The 26886-nt window shown below is 36.8% G+C and overlaps 1 long non-coding RNA gene across 7 annotated transcripts in view; it reads right to left on the bottom strand.

The window, feature by feature from the left end:
• Positions 1-11438: 11438 nt before the first annotated feature.
• The window catches only part of LOC118196379 (uncharacterized), a 224116-nt gene continuing 208668 nt past the window's right edge, over positions 11439-26886 (bottom strand). For all 7 annotated transcript variants that reach the window (XR_015038780.1, XR_015038781.1, XR_015038783.1 and 4 more), the window contains one exon: positions 11439-11941. This is a non-coding gene — a long non-coding RNA (uncharacterized LOC118196379). The remainder of the gene's footprint in view (positions 11942-26886) is intronic.

Raw genomic sequence — 26886 nt, 5'->3', positions numbered from 1 at the left:
AAATACGTAAAACCTATACCATAAAAACAGGATTTGATTAATTACAGTTTTTGAAGTACAAGTAAGAAAACTTGGAATTGTCTTTTTTCTCCCTCCTTCAAAGAAAATAATATTTCACATGAGGATAAGTCTTTTTAGATCCAGGTACTGAATCCGACTGAAGCTTTCTTGTGGCTCTAATCACTTCGCGGTTGTTTGTTAAGACAAAGCATCAGGAGAACAAAGAAACAGCAACTTTTTTCCTAGATCGTTCGGATGTAGTTGTAGTTATTATTAGTAATTTTACACAGACAAAGGATAGTTATAATTAGATGTATATCCTTAGAAAATGATAACAATTCATTTGAAGAATAATAAATCATTGAGAAATGGATAATTCTAAGCGCAGCTGGATTGACCATTAAGCAAAATAAGCACGTACTTAGCAGAGCATCAAGGAAAGAGAACACCACAAAAGCTTCCTATTGCCTGTTTGACCATGTTGTTTATATATCAGCCGAAAACAGTGAGTATGGGTTTTCTTCTCAAACTGATGACTGAGGACAAGAAGAGGAAAAGGGTTAACGGATTAAGGTATGGCTTAAGGCCCTGATTAAAATATAAGTCTTAAATATCCTTATCCGGCTCTGAATATAATAGTTTTTGTTATTAGTTTTAGTTTAAAATGAATTGTTAGATAAATTGAAGACTTTGGATAGTCCGCTTTCTATTTTACATTTTGACATCTGGTGTAATGGCCTTTGATCAGCTAAGAATTTCAGAATCTATTTTGTATTGCATTGCTATTTTCTCCATCACAATCAGTATCTTACACTTTTATTATTATTAGTTATAAAATTTATTTTAAACTGGTTCAACGAAAATTATCTTTATATGTAGGCTTACAGCAGTCAGTAAGGTGATGAATAATGCACACCTGGAAGCGCATTAAAACTCTGTTTTGAAAATATTCTCTGCTTATACCTCAGATAGTACAGAGAATTGCTCACAGATGGCGCCATAAATCACCCCAACATAAGTTATTTTAACAAAAGCCCCCAATGCTTACAGCCTAGATTTGTTTACGTTTTAGAGCTATAACGGTTAATATTTCTTTTGCTTTGATTAAGGATTGACCGTAGTCAAGTGTAGCTTTCGAAAAAGAAATTTCCGTTCCCGCTTAGAACACAGATGACTGTTAGAAAATAGTATCAAGTTTTTCAAACGAAATCTGTGTTTTACCGGTGTTCATAGTTTATTTCGAATTTGTCTGGAGGACGGACTTTTTAATTCTGATAAATACATAATGAAAGAAAACAAAAATTGACTGCCGTGAAGTCGAAAAAAAAAAGGGGGGGGGTCTTAACCAAGAGCAAACTAAAACACCACGAAACTGACTTCTGCTGCCATCTATTATTCAGGTTCCAAAACATAAACAAATGCATCTACCACGGGAAATTTATTGAAAAGCAAAACCTTTTATATTCTTTTTAACCTTTTAATAGTGAAGCATACATTTTATTTAAAAAATGTTAACAAACTAAACTAAGTAAACGGAGTAATATTTGTTTTAAGATCTGTCAGAAGCTTCAAAAGTGCTTCAAAATAAATTAATATATATATTTTTTTAAACAAGTACAGATCAAGAGATTAGACAGGATGGTTTATAAACATCTGGAAAAAATGTGACGGCAGGTAAAAGGGACCGAAAAAAGCAGATTTTGTAATGTGCAGAAATTGCGCTTTAATAGCGCTTTAATAATTTAAAGTAGGACCCAGCGCTGTTTAGCGATTGCTAGGGATTTGTTGGTGTAAAGTAAATTATCATTCTCCATGTGGTTTCGAGAAATATGCATTACTACACAAATGTGGAGCTCGACAATATGCATTTCATCTATAGTACTGTGGAAAAAAACAGAACAGCTGCTAGCCACTCAAAGGAAGTTCAGACAACGATTTTCGAGTACCCTTTTTCATAGCTATAGCTTTGTGTTGATGTAGCGATGCATAATTCTCGGTATTCTCGCGTGGACTGCCGATTATAACCAGAAAAGAAAGCTTTTACCTTTAGCTCAGCAGAACTCCATCAATCCTTTCAATGCGTCATTTCCTCACGCACATTCCATTAAAAAATTTAGTTACTTCGGATCTCCTCTACCTACCCTTTCATTCTTACCAGATATTTTTGAATCATCCTATATACATAAATAGCAGTAAAAGAAAAGCATTAAAGCACTTTATGTTTGAGTTTTATGCCTTCCGAATTCAGTTTAATCAGAAATCCGGAGAAAGGGAATAAATTAATCCTTAAATAAGCTTTTCCCCGTTTAATTCATAATTTAGAGAGAAAATACATATGTTATTCTGAATACAAGTAATCTCAGTACCACCTCTAGGTGGGATTTGACATCTACATACACTACTCAGTCAGCGGAGCTACACAGCCAGCTGGCTGTAAGGATTCGAGAAAAACTCAAAAGAATGTTATTTATTATTTCAAGTCGCATATACACTCTTTTGCAGAAAAAAAAAAAAAAAATCGAAGCACGAAGGAAGACTTTTGCGATCGTGACGAAATTTGGTATGCAAAAACATCTTCATCGAAAACGCAAATGATCAAAGTTTCAAGGCAAATGAACAGGAACTGCGATCATAGCGCGCATTTCTAGTGCGAAATTCGCAAAGTATAAAACCAGTAACAGAGACGGAAAATTTATCTTTTTTTTTTTTTTTTTTTTTTTGATGCTGTCATTGTAATTCCGTAAAGAAGTAACAAAAGATGTCATTACAAGGATATTGAATAGGCCGTCACCTGCAGTGTACAGACACTGCTGTGCAAAGATGTTGGCAGCAATGGTTGCTACAAGGAAATCGCCGACGACATGAAGGCTCAGGAAGGCCAAGGAGTACAAATGCGAGTCAAGTTAGGGAGATTGTTCGCCAACGGTATCATTGTCGACTATTCAACATACTACAGCCACCTCTATACCTCCCGTGGTACCGTCCACCATCTCACGGTGCTTGTCTGAGGCGGGGTTATATGCTCACAGAGGCCTTTCAGACGGCCTGGAGTGGTGTCGCAGCTGATCATCATGACTGCCATCAGAGTGTAATCCTATAATGTTCAGCGATGAATCCCGCTTCACTCTTGAAGCAGATGACCACCGTGTTTGTGTCTGGAGAGGACGGGGCTAGCGATCCCAATCAGCCTTTGTTTTACAAAGGCATAAAGCCATAATCCCTGGTGTGATGGTGTGGGGCGCTATTTCTTATCCCAGCAGGTCATCTTTAGTCATCCTCCGTACATCTTTAACAGCTCTACGATATTTTGATAACATCCTGCTGCCGGTTGCATTACCCTTCATGGTATTTTCCAGCAAGATAATGCCAAGCCACATACCGCTCGCATATCTCTGGACTGTCTCCGTGCGGTTGATACTCTTCTTTGCCAGCAAGGTCACCAATCGAGCATCTGGAATATAGTAGGCCGCCAGATTCGGGCACCACAAAATATCGCAGATATGGAGCGACAACTGATGAATGCCTAGCAGAATGTGTCACAGGATGACATTAGGAAACTCTACCACCCCTTGCCTCGACGAATTCAAGCATGCATTGCGACCAGGGGCGGTTCGACCAACTACTTATTTGAACACTCAGTGGGTGATTGTGAGCCGTGAACAGGTACTATGACCTTGATTTTTTAATCATTTTATTATCTGTGTATGGAGCTATACACATATTCAGTTTCATAAAAAACAACCACTTCCTTCATGGTGCTTCGAGTTTGTTGTAAAAAAGTGTATAACTAAAAGTAATGCAATGCACACTTGCGTCAGAGTAGTATAAGTATTTATTTCAATCGTAAGGCTGAATGAAAATTGTTACCGTGAGAAATTCCAGATTGAGATACTGGTACATTGTTTTAAGCATTCTTACAACATCAGTGTTCCTTGTTTTTAAAACAGTAAAACAGGATTATGAGGAACTATAGAAAGTAATTTTAGCTTCCAAAATCCAGGTTATGTGAGTCCAGGCGGTAATCAGGCCTCGTTCATGGATTATCTATAAATAAATAAAGTAATTTAGTAATAAGAAAAAACATTTTTCGTGATGACTCCAGTACTTTAAAGTAAAAGTGGTTCTACTATATATGTCCACGTATTCTGAGCGGGTAAAAAATTCCTTTTGTTTTAAACTTTTATAAAATCGAACAAATAGGTCCAAGCGAGCTGCTGCACCGGAATTAATTGCAAGAAGAGAGCTAGGTGTAGAAACTTAGTTTAGATTTTTCACTAAAATATAATACCATCAACAATAACTATGGCAACCGAATTCTTTATACCCTATCAACAATAACTGTCGCAACCGCAAAATTCCTGTTTTATTGTATTTAAGAAATTTGCTATTCATATACAACCTAACAAAACAGTTAAAAATTTTTTCCTCAGAAATCAAAGTTAATAGTTTTTTAAAGTTATATATTTCACTAGACGCCAAAATTGATATTAAATCACAGCAAAATTTTAGTTATATTTGAACAAAATGATTTCTTAGTAAGAGAGAATATTTTACTCTAACGCTTATACGGCGGCAGCAGGGATTTCAACAATCTGAAATCATAGTTCTGCTTCTTAAACAGTAGCAGAAACTAAAATTAAATACCAAGTGATAAGAAGTTCTCATGAGTAATGGTCAGAAAGCGCTACTTGTGAAAAGTATGATATCAGGGCCATCTCCACCTTCAATAACTAATCAGGGAAAGGTAAAATGTGATACATAAATTTAGGGTAAAATTCTCCAAAATGGGAAATTATGCAGAGTACTTTTTTTAATTCTTGTATTAAGGGTAGTTTATTAAGAAACTTATGAAGGTGATGTAAATTGACTGGTAGCTTGTTAATGGATATAAACTGGCTGACAAGCTTGTTAATTTTTCATTCAAGGTAATCCAGAAATGCACTGAATATGAAAAAAGAAACTGAAATCGTCTTATGAGTGGTGGAATAAGCTTTTGTATTGGGATTGGTGAAATTAACGACTGAACAGAGCTAACATTATTCACAGTTAAATTTCTGAAAAGCCAGTGGAAAGGGATCGATGCACGACAAGCACTGCAGTAGACGTCCGAAAATTGTGACATCTTTGGTAATCGTGGTTGCTTCCTTGGAAATTTATTAGCACAATTTTCATCGGAAATAAGTGTCAACAAATTTCGATTGCATTGACACGCGCACACGCACGCACTCACGCACACAAACACAAGCAAACATACGCGTGGGTGTACACATCCTCTCCGCACACCAGCGTTCTAGAGAGAGAGGAAGAGCTGGTATAAATTAAAGGAACTCAGTTCTTTAAAGGGGCCAGCTTGAGTCAACGTTAAACTTTTTACATGTAAAATTCACAAGCTGAAATAATTAACAAGTAAAAAACCTAAAAGCCAAGTTAAAGTAATTCACAAGTATAAAATTATTTTAGTAAACATTTTTTGCACAGTAAAATTCGCTTTTATTGTGAAATATATCTAGTTATGGACTTTTGGGAGTCAATTTATATTTTTTTATTATTTAGTAAAATAGTGAATTTTAAATTTTGAGCAAATCTACTTATAAGATTGGTAATCACTATCAGACCCCTCTTTTCCGAGACACTGGATTGCTGAATGTGGACTTGCTAAATGCGCCCTAGATCACATGATCTAAGCTAAGTTCTCTAGGACTGCAGAGCTACTTGAAAGAGCGTACATATTTAATTATAATCGAGAATATTTATCATTTACAGCAGTGAATCTTCCATGTATTTCGACACTCGATACTTCCATACAAATCGAAAAACGGGACATTTCCGCATAAAAGAAACATTCATTGTGTGATGGATAATAGCAATTTGTATAGTTATGCTTATACAAAATGTTATGTTTAAAGAAGATTTTAGCAAAAATGTTACGTTTAAAGAATGAAAAATACCTTATGATACCTTTAAAATTATATACGTCTTTCGATACCCTTGATTATGCACTCGTAAAAAATAATCTTTAGTTACAAACAATAGATTACATAATTTAGGACAATAGATGAGCTGATTAATTACGTAACTAACTTTCATTATCTATACATAACAACAATATGGGCTACTGCTGAAAGGAAAAGGTTAGTACTTGTACTTCTTTGCATAATTCTTATTTCAATAATAATTTTAAGTTCTTACCTAACGCTCTTAAAATATTACGGAATTAAAATTTCACTCTGCAATCCTTTTGTTCTGAAAATAAATCTATGGCACCGTCATAATTAACTTGATGTCCTGTTTGATTTTCTGTTGCGAGACTTGATAAACGCTCCTGGCTCATCGATGATCTCAGATAGTTTTTTAATAAGTTTTAATTTACTAAAACGTCGCTTACAGCTTGCGGGTGTAGTTGGAAGCATAGAGTAAATCCGCAAGGCAATACAAATATTGTGAAAGGCATCCTGAGAATCATAGATGTAGATCTGTTGCGAGAGATAAAAAGCTCGCGCCTTTTTTATGTGGACGAATAACACTGGGGCTTGTTCTTTAAAAACGGCAAGTTCCTGACAAAACTCAAATGCATTTAGAGATCTCGCTAATATTTTCGTGCAAGATCTGCTCCATTCTTTTGCAGTTCTTCAGTTGACAAAGTCAATATTTCTCGACCATTGAGAAAGGGAAATTTGAGTTTAGTGTAATAGCCCTGTTTACCCTCGTTTTAATTTCTGATAAGATTCGATCAAATACAATTTTCATTGCATTAGAAAGTAGCTGAACACGATGATGATTCGTCCTCGCACAATTCATCAAATTCCTTTTTGCGTTTTAGAATTCGTTTATTTGTCAGAATAGGTTCAACCTCAATTTTTTCGACTGCTGCTTTAAATTCTTCTATCCAATATTTCGTAGGAATTTCTCTCATTTTTTGAAAAGTTTTGGTGAGACCTTCCATTAATGCGACGGAACGCGCAAGAATAATATCTTCCATTTGAATTTCAGTATTTATTCGATTGATTTCTCGAAGAATATTAGCCCAAATTGTCAGGCTGATAATAAATTCAAAATTTTTTACAATATATAGCAGATGTCCTGCTTCTTACTTTGATAGATAATTAATTTTGAAATAGTAATATATTACTTTGAAGGATAATAAATTTCTTTCAAGGATTTTACTACTTTTGGTAAATTCGTTAGAAGGGCTTTGACAGCCACATATTTTGACGACCATCTAGTCTGGCTGCTTCCTTTTAAGTTGGTTTTTGGACATCTTTTCGTAATATCTCATCGAATAGTGAATCCGACAAAAAAGCTAAATATCTTCTGGATAATTCCAAAGAAGTTAACTGCTTCGGGGCAAGCCGAGGCAGAAAGCACACAGACAAGATTCAAAGAGTCAGCCAAACATCGCACATATTCGGCCAGCTTATTCATTTCTGTAATCCTGGCTTGTACTCCAGGATCTAATATAGCCGGTAAGTACCGGCCATGCTATCCACAAATTGACCGTTATCCACAAATTGACCACGACATTGTCAATATCCAAACCATCAAGTGTCAGTTTTTCCACAATCCGTTGAGAAATACATTCTCCTGTCTTTCCACCAATTTCTATGAAATCAATGGCCCACCAGCGGCCGAGCGGTAAAGACGCTGAACACTGGTAGTTCGGTCTGAGGTTCGAATCCCGCGAACGGGCTGGCTGCATGGGCGTTTTCGTGGTTTTCCCCATGTGTAACGTGTATACGAGCCAGTTTCCCTTAGAAAGTCCTCCACGAAAGGCATCCCTCCCTTTAGGCAGATAGCCCTCGTGTGCTTTGCCATAATTAAATACACCAACACCAACTATGAAATCAATAATGCTCTCCTTTATTTCACACACATCACCACATATTTTTTACGTATTGAATCACCTACCTCATTTGTTCTGTATGCGACACATCTGGAATGTAATCGAACATTATTGTGTAATATTTGGCTTCTTTAATATCATTTAAAATGCTATTGCGAACTATTTTCGTCATTAGATTAGTAATTTCATTTTGAATTATCTTTGTTAAATATGATACTTGTCCCTTCTTTAGGTATTATAACTGGTACTTAAGAGTTATGTTTGGCTAGCAGAGTCATTAAATTCAAAAAATTGCCTTGACTAGGCCGAGGACACTTTGTGAGCAGACTGCCAGGGGTTTCAACAGACCCACGTAAAGAAAGACAGTTTGTTGAAAGATACAATACAGCATCCATACTCACTTGTAGGATCTTTTCCATTTTTCTTTCTCTGTGTGAATTAGTCTCTTAATGCCATGATGCCCTGACACTGTTTCATTTGTTCTAGTTGAATTTTTCACTTAATCATGCACTCTCTGTGGGATTTCAGATATTTCGTGCTCAGTTAGCTTTTCTGAAGTTTTTTTCAAATTAGTGAATCATGTAGTACACAATGCTGATGTAACAACAGTGGCATGTTTCTGATAAATCTCACAGGGTGTACAAAAATTGTATTTTTAGTTTTAGAATATATAAGCCAAGATATTTTAAGCCTTTCATTATTTGCTAATGTTTTGTGCCACAGTGAAGATCTCAAATGTATTCCTTCACGCTCAGTGTACTTAAGGTCTACGTTGTCTGGATATTTTTCGGCTAATAATACAGCTTGACTGTAAGAAAGATCGTTGCTGATAGTTCATTTTTTCTGTGATTGGCGAACTACGTGGGTCCGGAAAATCAGAAGATTTTAAGTCTTCGTTCTGCTGCCCACACTCATCTAAATGAGAAAATACTTTATATCCTAATTTCACGTGCTCTAGATGTCAGTTTGGGGTCTATGAAGAAAGTTGTTCTATCAGTTGCTGAAATGCAGTCTGTTTGAGGATGATAGATGAAGATTCTTCATCTTGGTCATGCAAATTGCAAGAAATATCAATATCGTTTAGAATCTCGGCACCATCGGAAGTTGCGGCAGGGTCGGACGGTTCGTCTTTTCCGTGAAGCCATTTTTCATTTTAGCTGCAATTTGTTTTCTCTGTTCGGTCCTGTCTTTTGCTCTGGTTCTATATTCTGCCCCTAAGAGATTTTTCCTAGACCCTCTCATGATTTCTTGCACCCTAAATAATATACAGTATAACTTGCCTTAATAGAATATCTAAAAATTGACGTAATTACATTCAACAGTATTAGATTCGCGTCGCGGACGCGCGCGCTAACTAAGTGATTGCGTCTCGCTAAATATAGTGAGGAATACTAGAAGCAGGCATATTAAAAGAAAATGAGACACCAAAAAACCCTCCATGTTAAAAAAACTTTAAAAACTATAAAAAATAAATAAATCCATTTTTAAAACCTAGGTTGCCGACTGGCTGCAAAAAATCCAAAATGCCTTACTTCATTTCTGTTGTATATTTTCGACGTACATTAATTTGAATTATTTCATTGGTCCAAGGTTAATTTGTATTGGGTGTTAAGAAAGAGTTACAATTTAAAATGCTTCTCCATTTATTTCGAAAGAGGCGTTGGTATAAAAACAAGGCGCCTCTATGCTATCGTTCTGTTTTTCATTTGAATATTCCCGCCAGAAGAGAGGACAACAGAAGGACTCTAGGCAAAGAAGTTGAAGGGAAAGATATATAGATTCTTTGCTTTAGGCGTCACTTACAGGGTTCAAAGACCAAGGCGTTTACGGAGTACCTTTGTAATAAAATTGCATGTTGGGTTGGCAGAGGGACAGGGTACTTTGACTTTTTCAGTGACGCCTGGCGTCCCTCAATTGTTCTCTCTCTGATCTTATCTTTAGAGTCGTGTTCAACTGTAATTAGCTTACTTTTAAAACTGTTTGCTCCATTAAAAGATTTCGAGTAATTAATTATAAATATTCTTAGAATAGGTTTTAAACCTGGCTTTAAAACTTCTAAAGTTGCATCAAAATTTGACAACATTCCAAATACAATTCAGCGCCACTCTTGAATTTGCCGCCCTAAGAAGTTGCCGCCCGGGGCACAGAACCCGGCTTGCCCCCCCCCCCTAGATCCGGGACTGACTAACGTTTTAGTTATTTGATCGGAAAGGTGAAAAACTTTCATTTAGTTACCCAGGAATCGTAAACTGAATTCATACTTTGAGAATTATCCGAGTTAATTTTATTTTATGATTATATTTATGTTTCGTATAAAATCAAGAGAGATTTGGTTAGGAAGCCGAGAGAGTAAAAAGATTGCTTTTACCTCATTTTTAATCTATTAGGGTGGGTTACAGCATTTTACTCAGACATAGTTACGAACTTTAGATACTATGTTATGCAGAATCAAGGCATTTCATGTTTACATAATTTGAAAGTATAAATTTAATGGTGACAGAAAAATATCAGATTTGCGTAAGTTTTTAATATTGCTACATTACATTTTATTACATTTTGTTTCAGTTTTTACTTTTAGTGACATCCATTCGAAATTGCTTTTACGGCCTTGATAATAGGAAAATAATAGGTCAATTTTTCGTTTCATTTAACAGTTTTTTTTTCCCATTTTCTTTAGGAATATTATTGAGATTTTCATTCATGTTAACTACGGCGAATGATAAAAATATTACCAAAAATCAGAGATGAGAAATAGCTTACAGTGCCAGAGCAGAATACAGAGTTCCTGAACCATCTCAAAACTCTAAATAAGTTAATCTCCGAACTTTTTTGAAACATAACACAACTGAGAAAAAATTTGTATATATGGAGATATTAGCAAATGTGATTGCTGACGCATTTTCCGCACCATACAGATGAACGAGTCTGTCTTGGCAAGTGGCAAAACCTAGAGTTCTAGAGTTCTCATGGGCAACTATACTAAGTATACTACAGAAGTACCACATACAGGTGCAATTGCACCTAATGGAACAAACAGCAGACATCGCGTATGACGATGGTCAAACAGACTATTTAAGTTCGTACATATTGATAAAGAGGCAACAATTGGGCATTTCTCACATACGGCTTAATAGAGTAGGGGCAACGGAGTCAATGTTCTGCTGCAGATCCTATGCTGTAGAAGATCCAGCTGGTAGGCCTTTGCTAACTTTTCATAATTTGAACACTTCTTTTCCTATTTCCAAAAATGTCAAAATTTGACATCTGTAGAATAACGCGAGTTTATGGACAGATAAATCACATTTTCAGCTGCATTGAGGTTACTTAAAGAATAAATGTGCGATGCTAACAACATGAGACCATTGAAGCAGTCTCCAAAATCAGTTCTATGTTCTGCTTGAATAAATAAGCCCCCCGATTCTCTACCGAATAAGAGAAGGCGTAAAGCTCGCTGCGGTATGAACAGCATGGAAATGAGAATAGGAGGATTAAAAAATAGAGAATAACTCCAACTTTAAATTGTATATACATTTTTAGACTTAACGATAAGATTAAACTGAGTAAACTAATAAATAAATAATATTAAATAAAGATTAAATAAAGGTGGATCAATTATTTTATTGTTTCTATTTTACAATGTAATTCAAATTTTGCGTAACAATGAATGAGCATTAAAATTAACAACATAAATCAACTCATGAAATTTATAAGGTATTTTCTACCTCCTCTTCGCTTGCCTTCATCATGTAACTGGAAGCACACTCGACATGTATCGCCTTCGAGAGGGGCGCGAAGTTCGAGTTCCGTAGAAGGCAGTGCAGATTTCTTCAGTTTCTTGACAAGAAAATTTCTAAAAGACTGTACAAGAGGTGACCGAACTAAAAGGTGGTGGACAATAATCTGTTACCACCAGGATTTGGTAATTGGGTCCCCTCATCCCTAGTCGTTCTTTAAAAGGGGGTGTATGTAAGGTATTTGCTTCCTCCTTACCGCACGCCGTAGTGTAAACAGAAGCACACACGAAGCGTATTCGGGAGGTCCGGAGTTCGAATCCTGGTGATGGCACTGTGCATTTCTTCAGCTTCCTGACTTCGAAAAGTCCTAAAAGACTTTATAAATTAATCAGAAACTTCACTGTACAAAATGCTTTGAGTAAAAACATTGTTAAACATTAATAAACATTGATCAGCTAAGTGCATCTTTTTTTCTCTTAACATTAATTAGTAAATAACAAGTTTCAATTAAGATTAAAGTTTTACAATATATCACTAACGAAATTAGTGTATCATTTATAGACTATACTAGCTAATTAATTAAAATAATTATGATATTTACGATAAATTATATTTAATACACTGCTCGACATTGAAAATGCAACACCAAGAAGGAGTGGTCAGAAAGTGATGAAATTTGGAAAAAGACAGAGACAGCAAGCAGCAGTAAGTGATCTTTATTTCAAAATGATAGTCAGAATACAGAGCGAGAACGGCGTCGGCTTAGTAGGATAAGCGATAAGCAACGGAGGACGTGGGCACTGTCCCTTTACCAAAAGGTTAATCGGTATAGCACCACGTCCACCTATATCTAGAGCCTAAAGAGGAATCACAAGACGCCACGCGCTGGGCGCCCAAACCCAGAGCCAAATTCAACCCGGGGGGCAGTCCAACAGACCAAATGCCCACGAAAGACAGTCCCAACAACCGCCCAGGCCCCACATTTATTAAATAAAATCACAAAAGCATGCAGGGCCAAAAAGGGCGAGTTTGGACAATAAGCAAAAATTTTACAAAGGTGTAATACACACAAATATAGAATATACATAAGCTAAAGTACAGTCTGATGTTGGGCAGCCCAATAATATACAATGAATAAAATATAGACAGTAGAATTAGACTTAATGACAATATAACATAAAAATAGAGAACATAGTGAAATAATGAATGTAAATGATTACAGCAATACACAGAGGATATACCAAAAGAAATAAAAATAAAAGAATACAATGTAACAGAATGCAATAGCGGTACAATACACTTGATCACGTGGTATTGTGGGAAAAACATACAATAAGGCTAATTATACGATTATGAGGAATAAAAATAACATATTTAGCCTGCATAAAAGTTAACGAATATAAGATACTATACAATACTATATAATATTACAATACAATACAATACAAAGAAAAAATTAACATATTTAACCTGTACTAAAAGCCAACTGATATAAGATACTATACAATACTATACAATACCACAATACAATACGATACAGTAGATACAATACCACAATATAATACGATACAGTAGATACTATACAATACTATACAATGAAAATACAAAATACATTCAGTGTTGGTGACACAAAAATACATTTAAAATTGTCATGACACTAGTGATGAAAATACAAAATACATTCAGTGTTGGTGACACAAAAATACATTTAAAATTGTCATGATACCAGTGATCCTAATGCAGCAAATAAATTGATGCAGTTACCTGCATAAAAGATAACTTATATAAGATACCATACAATACTATACAATACTACAATACAATACAATACAAAAGCTAATTAAACGATTATAATGAATAAAAATTAACATATTTAACCTGTATAAAGCCAACTGATATAAGATACTATACAATACAAAACAATACCATAATACGATACGATACAGTAGATACTATACAATACTATACAATAGAAATATAAAATACATTCAGTGTTGGTAACACAAATATACATTTAAAATTGTCATGACACTTGTGATCCTTATGCAGCAAATAAATTGATGCAGACAGTTAAATGTGTTACTATACATTTGCAAAGGATGAAATATAGACTTAAGTATGCCACAAATTATGAACATATATTATACCGTGAAAAACACAAAATACATTCAATGTTGGTATAAATACAATGGATATATTTAAAACAATGGATAATGGTTGGATATATTATACAATGAAAATCTCTAGCGACCCCAATACATTCAGTGTTATTATTACACAGAGAATTAAATGTATGATATTACATGGGCAATTGATGAAAAGAAGACAGTAACAGTATAATGTATAGCCAAATATGCAAGTATATGGTATACCGATGTTTAACAGCAACTGGCAAACAATGTATCATTAATACGCCCAACTAGATATGCCAAGATATTATATACTATTATACAGTGAAAAACGCAAAATACGTTCAATGTAGATATTATCATAGTGCATTATGAGGGAATACAGACAGTTATATGTTTGATAATACATGGGCAAAAGATAAAAATAAAGACAATAACATTATTATTCATAGGTAAATATGCAGATTTAATATATTCAGATATTTAACAGCACCTGGTAAAAAAAAAATGTACCATAAGTACATTGATAGCTCCTATGGACAACAAAGAGACTATTAGGACAATACATATGCAACAGATAAATATGCAAATTCAATATATACAGATATTTAACAGCACTTGATAATAAATGTGCATATGCAAAAGATAACATTATTATTCATCGGTAAATAGGCAAATGCAAGATATACATATACTAAACAGCACCTGGTATTAAATGTACCATAGGTGCAAGGACAGCTGCTATAGACAATATTACCTGGTTGCACTTAGAAAAAGATGCTGAGAGAGAATATACAAATATTTGACTGCTGCTATACACAGCGACTTATAACAGATGGATTACAATAGATTACAATGGTTACAAACACTTCAGAGCATAAAAGTAGATGGGTTATAATATATACAAGCAGTTGAAGAAGTTGAATCATATGTCGATATTATAAGGCACAAAGATCAAGTCCCAGATTCATCAGTTTGTCAATTAAACGGACTATCTTTTTGACATGATGCCGTTGCTTAATCAAAAAACGACTAAAGGCAGTCCTATCCGTTGGTGGAAAAGGAATATGGAATTCAGTAGTAAGTGGACAATCGATTAGATAGTGTTCTGGATTGCCCAGTTGTCCACAACTACAGAGTGCTGAGGAAGAGAGTCCATGTCTCTCGAAATATAAGGGAAAAGGCCCGTGGCCCGTAATGTAGAAGATCAGCTGTGGTGGCATGATTAATCGGTCTAAATCTACTTTAGGGACATGGGCAAATGCTCGGCGACCAGTTTCCTCCGAACTCCATGCATTTTGCCACAAGGAGATGGCTGTGAGAAGTAAGTGACGCTTTAGATTAGATACTGGGCGTGAAACCGTCAAGGTCTGTGTTATCTCGTGATTCTGTGCTGCTTCTTTAGCAAGCCTATCGACAGTTTCATTACCGTAGTTCCCCACATGAGCTTTTGTCCATTCTAAACAAATGTGTAGATTTTTATGTCGAGACAAGCTAGTTTGAATGTCCACAATAATGGGGGATGAATGCAGAGGATTTAAAATGGCATACAATGTGGAGAGACTATCGGTAAGAACATAGGAATGTGAATATCGATGATTAATGATTGTTTGTATTGCTTGTCGAATAGCAATAGCCTCACTCTGGAAGACGCTGTTAAAAGAAGACAGATGGCATTTCCACTGGTGAAGAGTTGTCTGATCTTGCAGTATGGCTATATATGCACAGCCAACCTGATCTTCCAATTTAGAGCCATCAGTATAAAAGACCAGATCAGCATGAGAAACTTGATGACTCGGTTTGAGATTAACTTTAACTCCCGTACCATAGAGGGAGGGGTGTTGATCTTCTCTGTTTATTGCTGCTTCATAATCATGGGAGGAGAAAGAGTGATCTCCAAACTGAACTGAACAGCCAAGTTGTCTAATCAACTGATAAGCTGCGTCCTTTTCAACCGCAATAGGTAAAGGCAAGACTCCAGCTGCAACTGCGAGGGCGTTAGTTGGTGATGTGCGGAAGGCACGAGTGATATTTAAGAGAAATGGTCTCTGTATACTATTTAAATGTCGGACTTTGCGTCCTTGCATTGGTGCTGCCCAAATTGCAGCACCATACGAAACAATCTTTTCAGTTACTGTTGCATATAAAACTTTAAGAAGATGTGGATTTAAGCCCCAGTGGATTCCCTTCATAAGTTTAAGGCGTTGAGCAATCACAGCAGTACGCTTCTTGAGATCTAACACATGAGGAATCCAATTGAGTTTGTCGTCGAAAATAATTCCAAGGTATTTAAGTTCACGTTTAATACGAAGACGCTTGCCATTTATGGTGATTCTCGGCTGACGAGTCATAGAACCACCCTTCTTAGGAATGATCAGAATTTGCGATTTCTCTTCAGAGATTTGCAATTTAAAATCTTCACATCTAGTCTGAAACAAAGAACAGGTCTCCTGTGAGTTTTCTTGAAGTTGATCACGAGTCCTACCTCGCACTATGAATGCGGTATCATCGGCATAAGTAACCACAGTTGTATGTTCAGGCCATGGCTGCTTAAGGATAAGATTGTATGTCACATTCCAGAGAAAGGGGCTCGCACATGAACCCTGCGGGCACCCTCGAGTCTGACATCTATGTACCAGGCCTCCATTATAGGAAATGATCAAATGTCGATCGGACAGATAATGTGCAAGAGTATTATATAAATTGCGGGGCAATTGGCATCTCTTAATGCATATAGAACTGCCGGCCACCACAGCGTATCGAAGGCGCTCTTTAAATCCACTGAGATAAACGCTGTGTGGTGGCCGGAGAACTTATTGCGCAGGATGGTATCTTGAACTTCCTTTAAAGCGTGCAGTGTTGATCTTTTGGTGCGAAAACCGTATTGAAAAGGACACAGATAATTTGTTGAGTGCAAATGAAATCTCAATCGTCCCATAAGAAGTTTTTCAAAAGTTTTGCCAAAAGCTGACAACAAACAAATAGGGCGATAAGAATCGGCACGGGCTGGATCACGGTGTTTCTTAAAAATAAGATCACCTGGCCAATTTTAAAACATTGGGGAAAAGTTCCACTATTGAATAGCTTATTAAACAGGCTTTGGAAGAGACTGAGATTGGTGCTAATAATCAATTTGACAATACGATAGTCAACACCATCTGGACCCGGTGCGCGCTTATTAGGGAGTTGGCGTAAGACTTGCCGAATTTCTTGAGTAGTAAAAATAACATCGTCTGGTGTTTGAAGACTAGAAGTTTGATTTCGAATAGTCTGATGAAAGGAGGAATCAGTTGAATTATCATCTGTAGAAAAAACCGTATCAAGGACTTCTGATAGAGTTGATTCAGTCAGGTGACTATTAGGACTAACTGTAGGTAAAAAATGGAAAGTTGCTGGCTTAAACAGCTTGTCGGTCGCAATCTTATGATGAATACCATAAACAGATGTTGTCTCAGAACAAAATTTGCGCCAGCTAGTTAATTTGGCACGTATAATCATTTGTTTGTAACATGCTCTTTCCTGTCGGTAAAGAAGCAGAGTATTGGAGCTGATATTATTTCGACGCTCTTGCTTTAGCCGACGTCGAAGAGCTCTACATTTTTGTTGTTGAGTACGAAGCTGAGCATTCCACCAATTTAATGTACATAACTTCTTAGTGGTACGAATAGGCAAAACACTATCACATACTATTCGAATGGTAGCCATAAGATCACTAGTAAAATTTTGTAGATCTTCACGAGAATGCAGAGATTGAAGACGAGAATGATAAGAGGCCAAATTGGCTTGAATGGCTGCAGTAAACTGTCTGACCTTTCGGCCAGGTAAATTATAACGCCGTATGATTGAGGTGGCTGTAGTTCCCGAGAGTGAAAAACGTATATAGTTATGGTCTGATAGACTTAGACCCTCAATTACTCGCCAATCTTGAAGAAGAGAGGCCATAGGCAAAGTAGATAAAGTCAAATCTGGCCAACCATGTGAATGTTGACGATCAAAAGTCGGAGGAGCATCATGTGAATTATGTTTCACGAGATTAAAACTGGATATAAAATCTTCCAGAAGTCTACCCTTTACGTCCGTAGTAGCATATCCCCACGAAACATTATGAGCATTAAAATCACCAGAAAAGAGCAAATTTGGAATTTGAATTGAGGTCAGTAAATCTTGCATCGCAGAGAGCACAGGTTCGATTTCTGAGGACGGTGAGGAATAAATGGAAACCAGGACTGTCAGATGATGAACTTCCAGAAGAACAGCAACAATATCTCGCTGCGCAGTGACAAGTAAAGGAGACCAGGAAGAATTACAATTGACAATAATTGCACGGGGTGGAAGTAAAGGATCTTCCTTTTGATATAGTGTCCAGTGCAGTGGAAAGCCAACCGCCTTACCGTTTAGACAATACGGCTCCTGGATTAAGATGAAGTCAATATGCTCAGAAGTAGCATATTCTACAGTCTGTGCCGCCGCAGCTCGAGCATGTTGAAGGTTTATTTGTAGACATTCCGTCGGTAAAGTTCGTTGCAGAAGAGTGGTATTAAGATCTTTTTGTATATGATCCAATGAAGAATCAGATACTAAGTTACCTGATGCTAGACTATAAGGATTGAAGTTAGTAGTCTGTGTTTGCCCTGATGAGCTGGACGCGACGTTGATACTCTGGACAATCGGGGTGGTAGGCGGGATGGGCGAAGTCATATCTGGTACCGTAACGATTATTGGCTTCGCCACAGTTGATGCATTCAGGTGTTTGAGCTGTGCAATCTTTGAGCCCGTGATCTCCTGCACAGTAGGAGCAGTATTTTCGCTTACTCTTGCATTCTGTTTGCACATGGCCATATTGCTGACAGGAGTAACATCTTTTAATTCCAATAAATTCAGTGGCTCTGTGAGCTTGCCAGCCGACGAAAATTTTTCGCCGACGCATGACCGCAGCAAAACCTGGGGAGTCACATTCAACAATCCATTTAATGTATCCCTTCCGTCGCTCCCTGAGACGGAATCGCATCGTGAATGTTGTTTCTGGCAATCCCGTGGCTCCGCTGAGTTCTGAAAGTACTGTTTGCGGTGTGATTGATTCCGGCAAGTCATGGATAGCAATTCTTGGTTTTCGTCTGATTGGTCTACTGACATCTGCTGGTACATCAGAGCGCGTGAGTTCTTGTTCGAGTATCGCAACATCATCAGGTGTTTGACAGAAGACCTCCAAACCTCCGTTATTTATTTTAGTAATACGATCTATTCCAACTTTAAGTTGTGAGAGCGAAACTTTGGTATTAAGCTGTTCTTTAAGCGTATCACTAGTAGTGTCAGCTTTAGGACGAATAATAAGGCTAGGCTTTTTAGGTCGTCGAACAATATCCGCAAAAGATGGAGCAGGAGCCAAAGCCTGATCAGCTGTAGATGGGAGAACAGGTGACTGGAAAGAATGTTGTCGAACCGCTTCACAGCAAAGTATGGTAGATGTATTGACTTCAGCGTCCACCAATTCTGGAATAGGTAAGCCCTCAGGCCTCTGTAAGGCCAAAGTTTGCAAAGTTGTCAGAGATTGTAACAGATGCTCTCGAAGGTCCGAAGATAAGAGGATTCTGCCACCTCTGCTGGTGGTAGCTACTTTGCGTATATCAGCACAGAGTAGTGTAATTTTATCCGCATAAGGTAAGTCAGAGTCTAACAAATCGGGTGCGCTAGTAGCCCCCTGTGATGTTTCTCTGGCAGTTGTTAAAACAGATTTACGGGACATTATAAAGTATTAAAGAGCAGTAGTAAAACATAGACTAAAAGTGCAATGTCCAAAAGTCACTAAGAACGATCAGATTAAAATGTCTATGTGACACGTGATAACAGAGAATAATACAAGCAAAATTCCTGTATAACTAATCAATATACACAAAGTAATGTTTAGACAGCAGAATGACTAAAATTTTAACTGACTCAAATACATATCGAGGTATATTATCAGCAGTTATAATAGCAAGACACTAAATATAGGCAGAGATTATAGATTTCAATCTTCACAATATGAAACAACTAAGTCCAGTAAAATTAATTAAATTACATAAAAAAACCCATAAAATAAAGTGAAACAATGCTTAAGGAATATTATAAGACAGTTGAGAGATCAAGAAATATACTTAAAACACTATTTTAATCAATACAAATGTCAAAAAACGAAAACCGAACACTTGTCGAGTGAGATTCGACAATAGTCTAATGACGAGAACTGGATCTCGACAAAAAGTTCAACTTCTCGACAATGTTAAAAATTTCGTGAAAAACAACTGCCAAAATGACAAACCCTTTGGAGCAAATACATATGAAAATACAGTTAAGCCTATTTAAATACAGGGTGAAATTTAGCATAAGTGCATAAAAACATAGCTATTATATATTAACTCGTTAAATATCAATACAAGATTATATTAAGTAATACAAAAAGATAGAACTTAAAATTTCACACATTTTGAACAAAACCCGGTATGAAAATCACTAAAATTTGAAGAGTTATGGATTTTTGAAAACAATTGTCTAATCTCTGGACTTAGAATTTCAAGCAAAAAGTTAAGCCTACCTCGGTGCCACGTGTTTGGCCGGCGGGAACCTTCCGTAGGGAAGGCGGCGAGGTAAGTGAACAGAAGTCCGCTGAAATTGCAGCAGCCTATAATCCTTTGTTATTGCACTAAAACACTTATATCTCCGTAAAAAATGGTCACACACACATAAACAAAGTATCCACGCATGTAGCAGATATTCATACACACTTTAAAACCAACGGCGCACTTTCGGCGGCAGATTTTCCAATAGAAAATCTCGAAAAAACAGGAGGGAAACGACACACGTCTGATCTCTCAAGCATATGTCTCCCCGGCTTAGCAGGATTTAGGATTTAGGAACGGGGAAGACGGGCACCACGCCTTTACCATTTGGTTAATTGGTTTAGCGCCGTCTCCCCACTACGTGATCCCAGTCGTTTATTGATATTAGCAAACAGATACATAATTTGAAATGAATACAATATTTGCAATGACACATAATTGTAATGAATACATAATTTGCAATGATACACAGTTTGGAAGGTTAAAAAGAAATGCATATGAACAGTAGGAGAGTACGGAACAAACAAACAAGTCATCTGTAAAAATACTAGGCTCAAATATGCAATAGTTAAACAAAAACATATACAAAGACAGAAAGTTGCATACAAAATAAAGAAGAATTTGCGGAAAAAGCTATACTTGCTGACTGAAACTATCCATATTGTCAACAATAACTATAGTACCGACAGAACTATATTACTGACTGAATGCGATATTTGCAGATCGACTAGAATTATTTACTGATAATGCTATACTTGCTAACTTAAGAATGAAACTAGCTAACATGAGACAAGAAACAATGATATTGAAATTGTGTACTAAATAAAAAGTAGATAGATTCTTACAACATGAGACAGATTTCAATGTAATTAGATTAACATGATGCCATCAAATAAACATTTACAATTTCTGTTATATTACAAAGGCTCACTATACATTACAATAAAACATACCAACATAATTTACTAATAATACTATACTGAATGAAGATACTTGTAAGCATGATACAATGATTAAGATAATGATTGTCTTATAGACAATCAACTTAATAAGAAAAGCATACTATCGATAGAAGAGTACAGTACAATCAAACCAACGTGAGAAATATGTAAAGGCATAGCTTAAATATATATATATATATGTATGTATATAAATAGATAAATAAAAATAAAAATAAAAATTTCTAACAAACCTGAAAAGGTGATAGTTCGATACACACAAACTAACGGGATGCAGTCAAACTTATATTTCATTTGTTATTAACAGTCTAGCTACAAAAAGCAGATAGTACATGGTTAATATACTCGTATTTCCTGAAAACCATTTAGATTAAACTTGGCAGGTGGAGTTCGATACACACAAACTAACGGGATGCAGTCAAACTTATATTTCATTTGTTATTAACAGTCTAGCTACAAAAAGCAGATAGTACATGGTTAATATACTCGTATTTCCTGAAAACCATTTAGATTAAACTTGACATAGGTCAAGCCCAATGCTGGAGACTTTCTCCATTACGCAATTTAGTTTGCGGATCAGGTGTCTTTGCTTAACTAAGAGTTTGCAAAATGCCTGACGATTTTGCGTAGGAAATCGTATGTGTAGGCCTTCTGTCAGGGGACAATTGGCTAAATAGTGCTCCGGAGAGCCGAGTTCACCACAACTGCAGACGTTGGTATCACTTATGCCAAAGCGTGCGAAGAATTCAGGAAAAGGTCCATGCCCCGAAATGTAACGGGAAAGATGGGTATTGCCACAGCAGCGATCTGTCGACACATATGAAAGATGGTAGAAAGTACGTCGACCGGTGAAGCTATTGTCCCATTCCTCTTGCCACTTACTAATTGCTCGAAGACGTAAAGTTCGCTTGAGAAAAGAATGTGGCCAAGGAATGGATATCAGCACATTCTCATCAGCATCACCAGAAGCCGCCTCCTTGGCATAGGCATCTGCAAGTTCGTTACCATATTCTCCCACATGCGCTTTAACCCAAGCAATATGAATAGTGAAAGACGGAGAAGCACGTAAGTCCTGTTGAATGTCTCGTATAATTGGAGAGGAATGCTCAGGATTGCCAATGGCGTGGATGACAGAAAGGCTATCAGAATGGATTGTCGCTTGTGTTATATTCTGAGTCAGCAAGTAGCGGATAGCGCGTGCTATCGCCGCTGCTTCCCCTTGAAAAACACTATTCTGCATAGATAAATGTCCCTTCCAGTGGGCTAGAGGAAGATTATCACGAAAAGCAACAAAAGCGCTTCCTACGTTATCATCTATCTTTGATCCATCAGTATATATCACGTGGCTTGAAGAATTACGAAACACTGATGGTGGAATATGGAGCCTAACTCCAACCCCATAGTCTGCTGGATGAATACTAAAAGGTTTCAGTTTTGCTTCATAGTCATCAGGCAAATAATGTTCTCCATCAAATGTGATAGGCCTGCGTAGTTGCACAAGTGACTGACGAACAGCCTTTTCCTCAGTTCTAATATGAAGAGGGAGTAGACCGGCTAGAACATTTAGTGAGTCCGAAGAAGTTGTAATATATGCCCGAGTTATACTCAGGGCAAAAGGGCGTTGGATGGTTGAAAGATGTTTGACTTTTCTCCCCTGCATGGGGAGTGCCCAAACAGCAGCGGCGTAAGTAACAATCTTTTCTGTGACAGTAGTATATAGAATTTTTTGGATATGGTGGTTTAATCCCCATCGATATCCCTGAAGATAACGAAGCTGTTTGGCAATCATCTGTGTTCGTTTTTTAATGGACAGAATATGTGGGATCCAGGTTAACTTATCATCAATGATAACTCCCAAATATTTGATTTCTCTAAGGATTTGCAACCTGTGGCTATTGAGGACAATTCTTGGTCGCCTGACCAAGGAACCTCCTTTCTTAGGTACAAGAAGTACCTTGGATTTGTTTTCAGCAATAATCAATTTCAGATCATCACAATGCTGTTGAAAGAGTTGAAGAGACTCATTGCAATTTTGCTGTAAAACTTCGCGAGAATGTCCCCGGATAACAAGAGCCACATCATCGGCATACGCATATATATGCGTATGATCAGGCCAGGGAGCTTGAAGGATCTTATTAAAAGTGAGGTTCCAGAGTTGAGGACCTGCGCAAGAACCTTGCGGGCATCCTCTTGTCTGTACTTTTTCGATAATTCCCGCTGGATGTACTGCAATAAGACGTCTGTCTTGCAAATAGTGTTCTAAAACTTTATAAATATTACTCGGACAATTGGAGTTTACCAGAGCTTGCTTAATAGCTACCCACCACAAACTGTCGAATGCGCTTTTAAGATCTAAGCTGACTAATGCGGTGTGGTAGCCAGAGAATTTATTATTCAGGATGTCTTGTGTGATATCATGCAGTGCATGTAATGTAGATGACCCTGAATACGAACTAGAGGTGACCTGGAAATCGTAGGCAATAGTGCCCCAAACCATTATGCCACGTTGTCGGGCAGTGGGGCGTTCCACAATTACTGCCGGATTAGATGTGTCTCCACGTCGAAGCCACACACGTATGCGGCGACTGTCACTGGATAAACAGAAGCGTGACTCATCTGAGAACACGACGTTTCGCCATTCTGTTATCTACATAGCTCCATTCCGGCGCCATTCTAAACGTTGGCGTCTATGCTGTGAGGTCAATGGCAGTCTTCTTAACGGACGCCGTAAGTGCAGGCCACGGTTAACCAATCGACGGGAAATGGTTCTGGTCGACACGGGAACATCCAGGGTATCTTGCGCATACTGCAGAATCGCGGTACAAGTAACTTGACCACCACAGCTTGTCGTTGATCCACGCGTGCTGATGTCACTCTGGCTGCACCTGCACCCCTCCTTCTTCCCACATTTTCTTGTTCCAACCATGTTCGCCATAGCCGATGCACCGTGCTCGCATCCTCGAAAATTTTATTGTAATAATAAGTAATCCTTAAAAATTCGATTCTGACTTATGAATGCCTGCTTATCTCTACCTGGGAAATAAACCCTTTGATGAAGGTTGAAGCTTCTGAGAAAAGAAATGCTCCCCCGCACATGTCAAATCCTTTTTTCCAGAAGGTGCAATGAATTTATGAGAGTAGGTAACTATTTAGTTCCCAAAACTACCTTGGCCATGCCCTTCCAACGTTAATGACTTCCCACGGAAAAAGAGACCTGCAGACTTTTTGGAAAAATTTAAACAAATATGGGGAACGAAAATTGTCACTTGTACGGAAGTGTGCGTGTTTTCTTAGCTTATAGATAAATCCTCTTTAATTTGGGGTAAATTTTTTATCTCTGTCAAATTCTGATTGACAGTTAGAAATTATATGGCCAAGAGATCGTGATCCGTTCTCTCTTTGCTTTCTTGCCTGCTCAACGTCGTTAAAATTTACTTCCATATTCTATATTGTTTCCGGCATTCTTCTTATTCTTATTAGTAACGCTTGAAGAAGAATGGTCTTTTTTACTATCGTCCCTTGAAATAGCACATTATACTATATATCAATGGCGTAACCTGAAAAAGAATTTGAAGAGGGGGTGCATATCGTCATTGCCATGAAAACAATTTGTTTAGCTTAGAATTCCTACGTGGTACAAACTAAAGAATACGCTATATTAATCTATTTCCCTATTTAAAAACTTTCAAGAACTGATATAATTGTTATCAAGTTATAAAAATTACAGTTCCTACTTACCAAAATCGTTGGAATCCAACATCATTGGAAAACCGATAAACATCATTTAATGATTAAAAAATGGTCACAGTTTAAAAAATGATTAAAAAGATACGAGTATAATGAAATTAAAAATTCTACACTTATTGGTTTTTATAAAGTTATATTTATTATCATTTTTTCTTTTTGCAAAATATTTAAGACTTCTTCTTCACTTACATATATATTTTTATATATGTATAACAAACAGTTTTTGTTTTTTGCGTCATCAACAGCTTTATTTCCGCTTGGCTATCACTGTAGATGGTAACGTATATTAAATGCCTTTAATGAGCCCGTAGAATAGCGTGTTTTATGGCAGAAAGCTCAAGCTTGGGAAACGCTGTTGTTGTTTCTTAGGTGTGTCTTCTATTCTATTGTTTCTTATTCTGAGAGGAGTGCTATGAACGCGCATCCTACTTCGTCGTTTATCTTTGACCCATTTGTGTAAACTACTGGAAATGTAGGTACAGTTAGGGTTTTTTTTCTTTTGTTGATATTCTGAGTTTTGTCTCCACTGCAGGGTGTCTTAGGTAAGAGTTTCGAGGCTGTTCGAAATCAAGGAGCTCAGGTCTTGATCTTCTACCTCTATGTTTTTTTTTTTTTTAGTTGGAATAGCGTGGCTAAGTCTGCATCTTCTGCTTTCAGATGGAGGAGTGGGATTCTTGTTAATACACAGAGTGCTGCCGTTGAGGTAGTTCTGTATACTTTTGCTATTTGTAAGAGAAAGGGGCGTTGAATCGAAGCTAGGAGTCTTTTCTTCCTCATTATCATGGAGTGAGCCCATACTGATGCCCCGTAAAGGAATATTTTTCGTAGTTTTTAGTTTCTGAGAACAGTCAAGTTCTGAAATGCTGTAACACGCCGAAATCGAAGTGTTTATATATATATACATAAACTAGGTCGCCCAATAATAGCTGACTCGAAATTGTAAACAGCTTTGGCAAAATCGTTTTAAGCATCCATTCATTTTATAAGATTTTGCATAAAACTGTATGTATCCAGGTAATTCGGTTCAGAAATTATTCACTATGTTTTCTGCTGAGATTCATGCCATATCGTAGTCAAACGATACACTCTTTATATATGGTATTTGGATTCTCTTAGTGTTAAAATTTGCTTAACTAATGGCATTCTAGGGCCTTAATTTCTCAAAAATAAGATAAATATACTGTTACTTTATGTAGTTTCCTTCTAATGTATTGGATGGAAAAATTTCTATAATAGCATTCCACATCTTTTACTATTAATTAACTTATTATCTTCCTTTTTTTAAATAAAAATGTCGAAAAGCGTCTTAGAAAGAAACAAGGTGTGGTGTATTTAATTATGGCAAAGCACACTAGGGCTATTTGCCTAAGGGGAGGGATGCCTTCGTGGAGGACTTTCTAAGGGAAACTGGCTCGTATACACGTTACACATGGGGAAAACCACGAAAACACCCATGCAGCCATCCCGTTCGCGGGATTCGAACCTCGGACCGAACTACCAGTGTTCAGCGACTTTAGCGCTCGGCCGCTGGTGGGCCAGAAAGAAACAAGGAAAGAATACAAACTGCACAAACAGATATTTCTAATATGAGCAAAATAAGCTAAATAAGAAAAAACAAAATAAAATTTAGCTAAGTAAGAAAAAAAAAATTTTTTTCTTCCTTTTTCATTTCTTCTCTACGTATAAAAGTCATATTTATCACATCTAAGCAAAATTCAAATTATTATAATATCACTCTACCCCCATATATTACTGTTCGTACTTCCTGAAAAAATAAAGTCCTTCTTTCAAATTTAGCTCAAGGAATTTAAATCAAGTGTATATTCTTTCTGAGACGACGCAGGTTTTGAGGTGAGAGAAATGGAAACTTTGTGGAATCAA

Source organism: Stegodyphus dumicola, chromosome X1 (genome assembly GCF_044657685.1).
Source record: "Stegodyphus dumicola isolate Sdum_Otavi_A_Nest chromosome X1, ASM4465768v1".
Taxonomy (NCBI): domain Eukaryota; kingdom Metazoa; phylum Arthropoda; class Arachnida; order Araneae; family Eresidae; genus Stegodyphus; species Stegodyphus dumicola.
The sequence above is the reverse complement of the archived record's forward strand: the minus strand, read 5'-3'. Positions and strand labels throughout refer to the sequence as shown.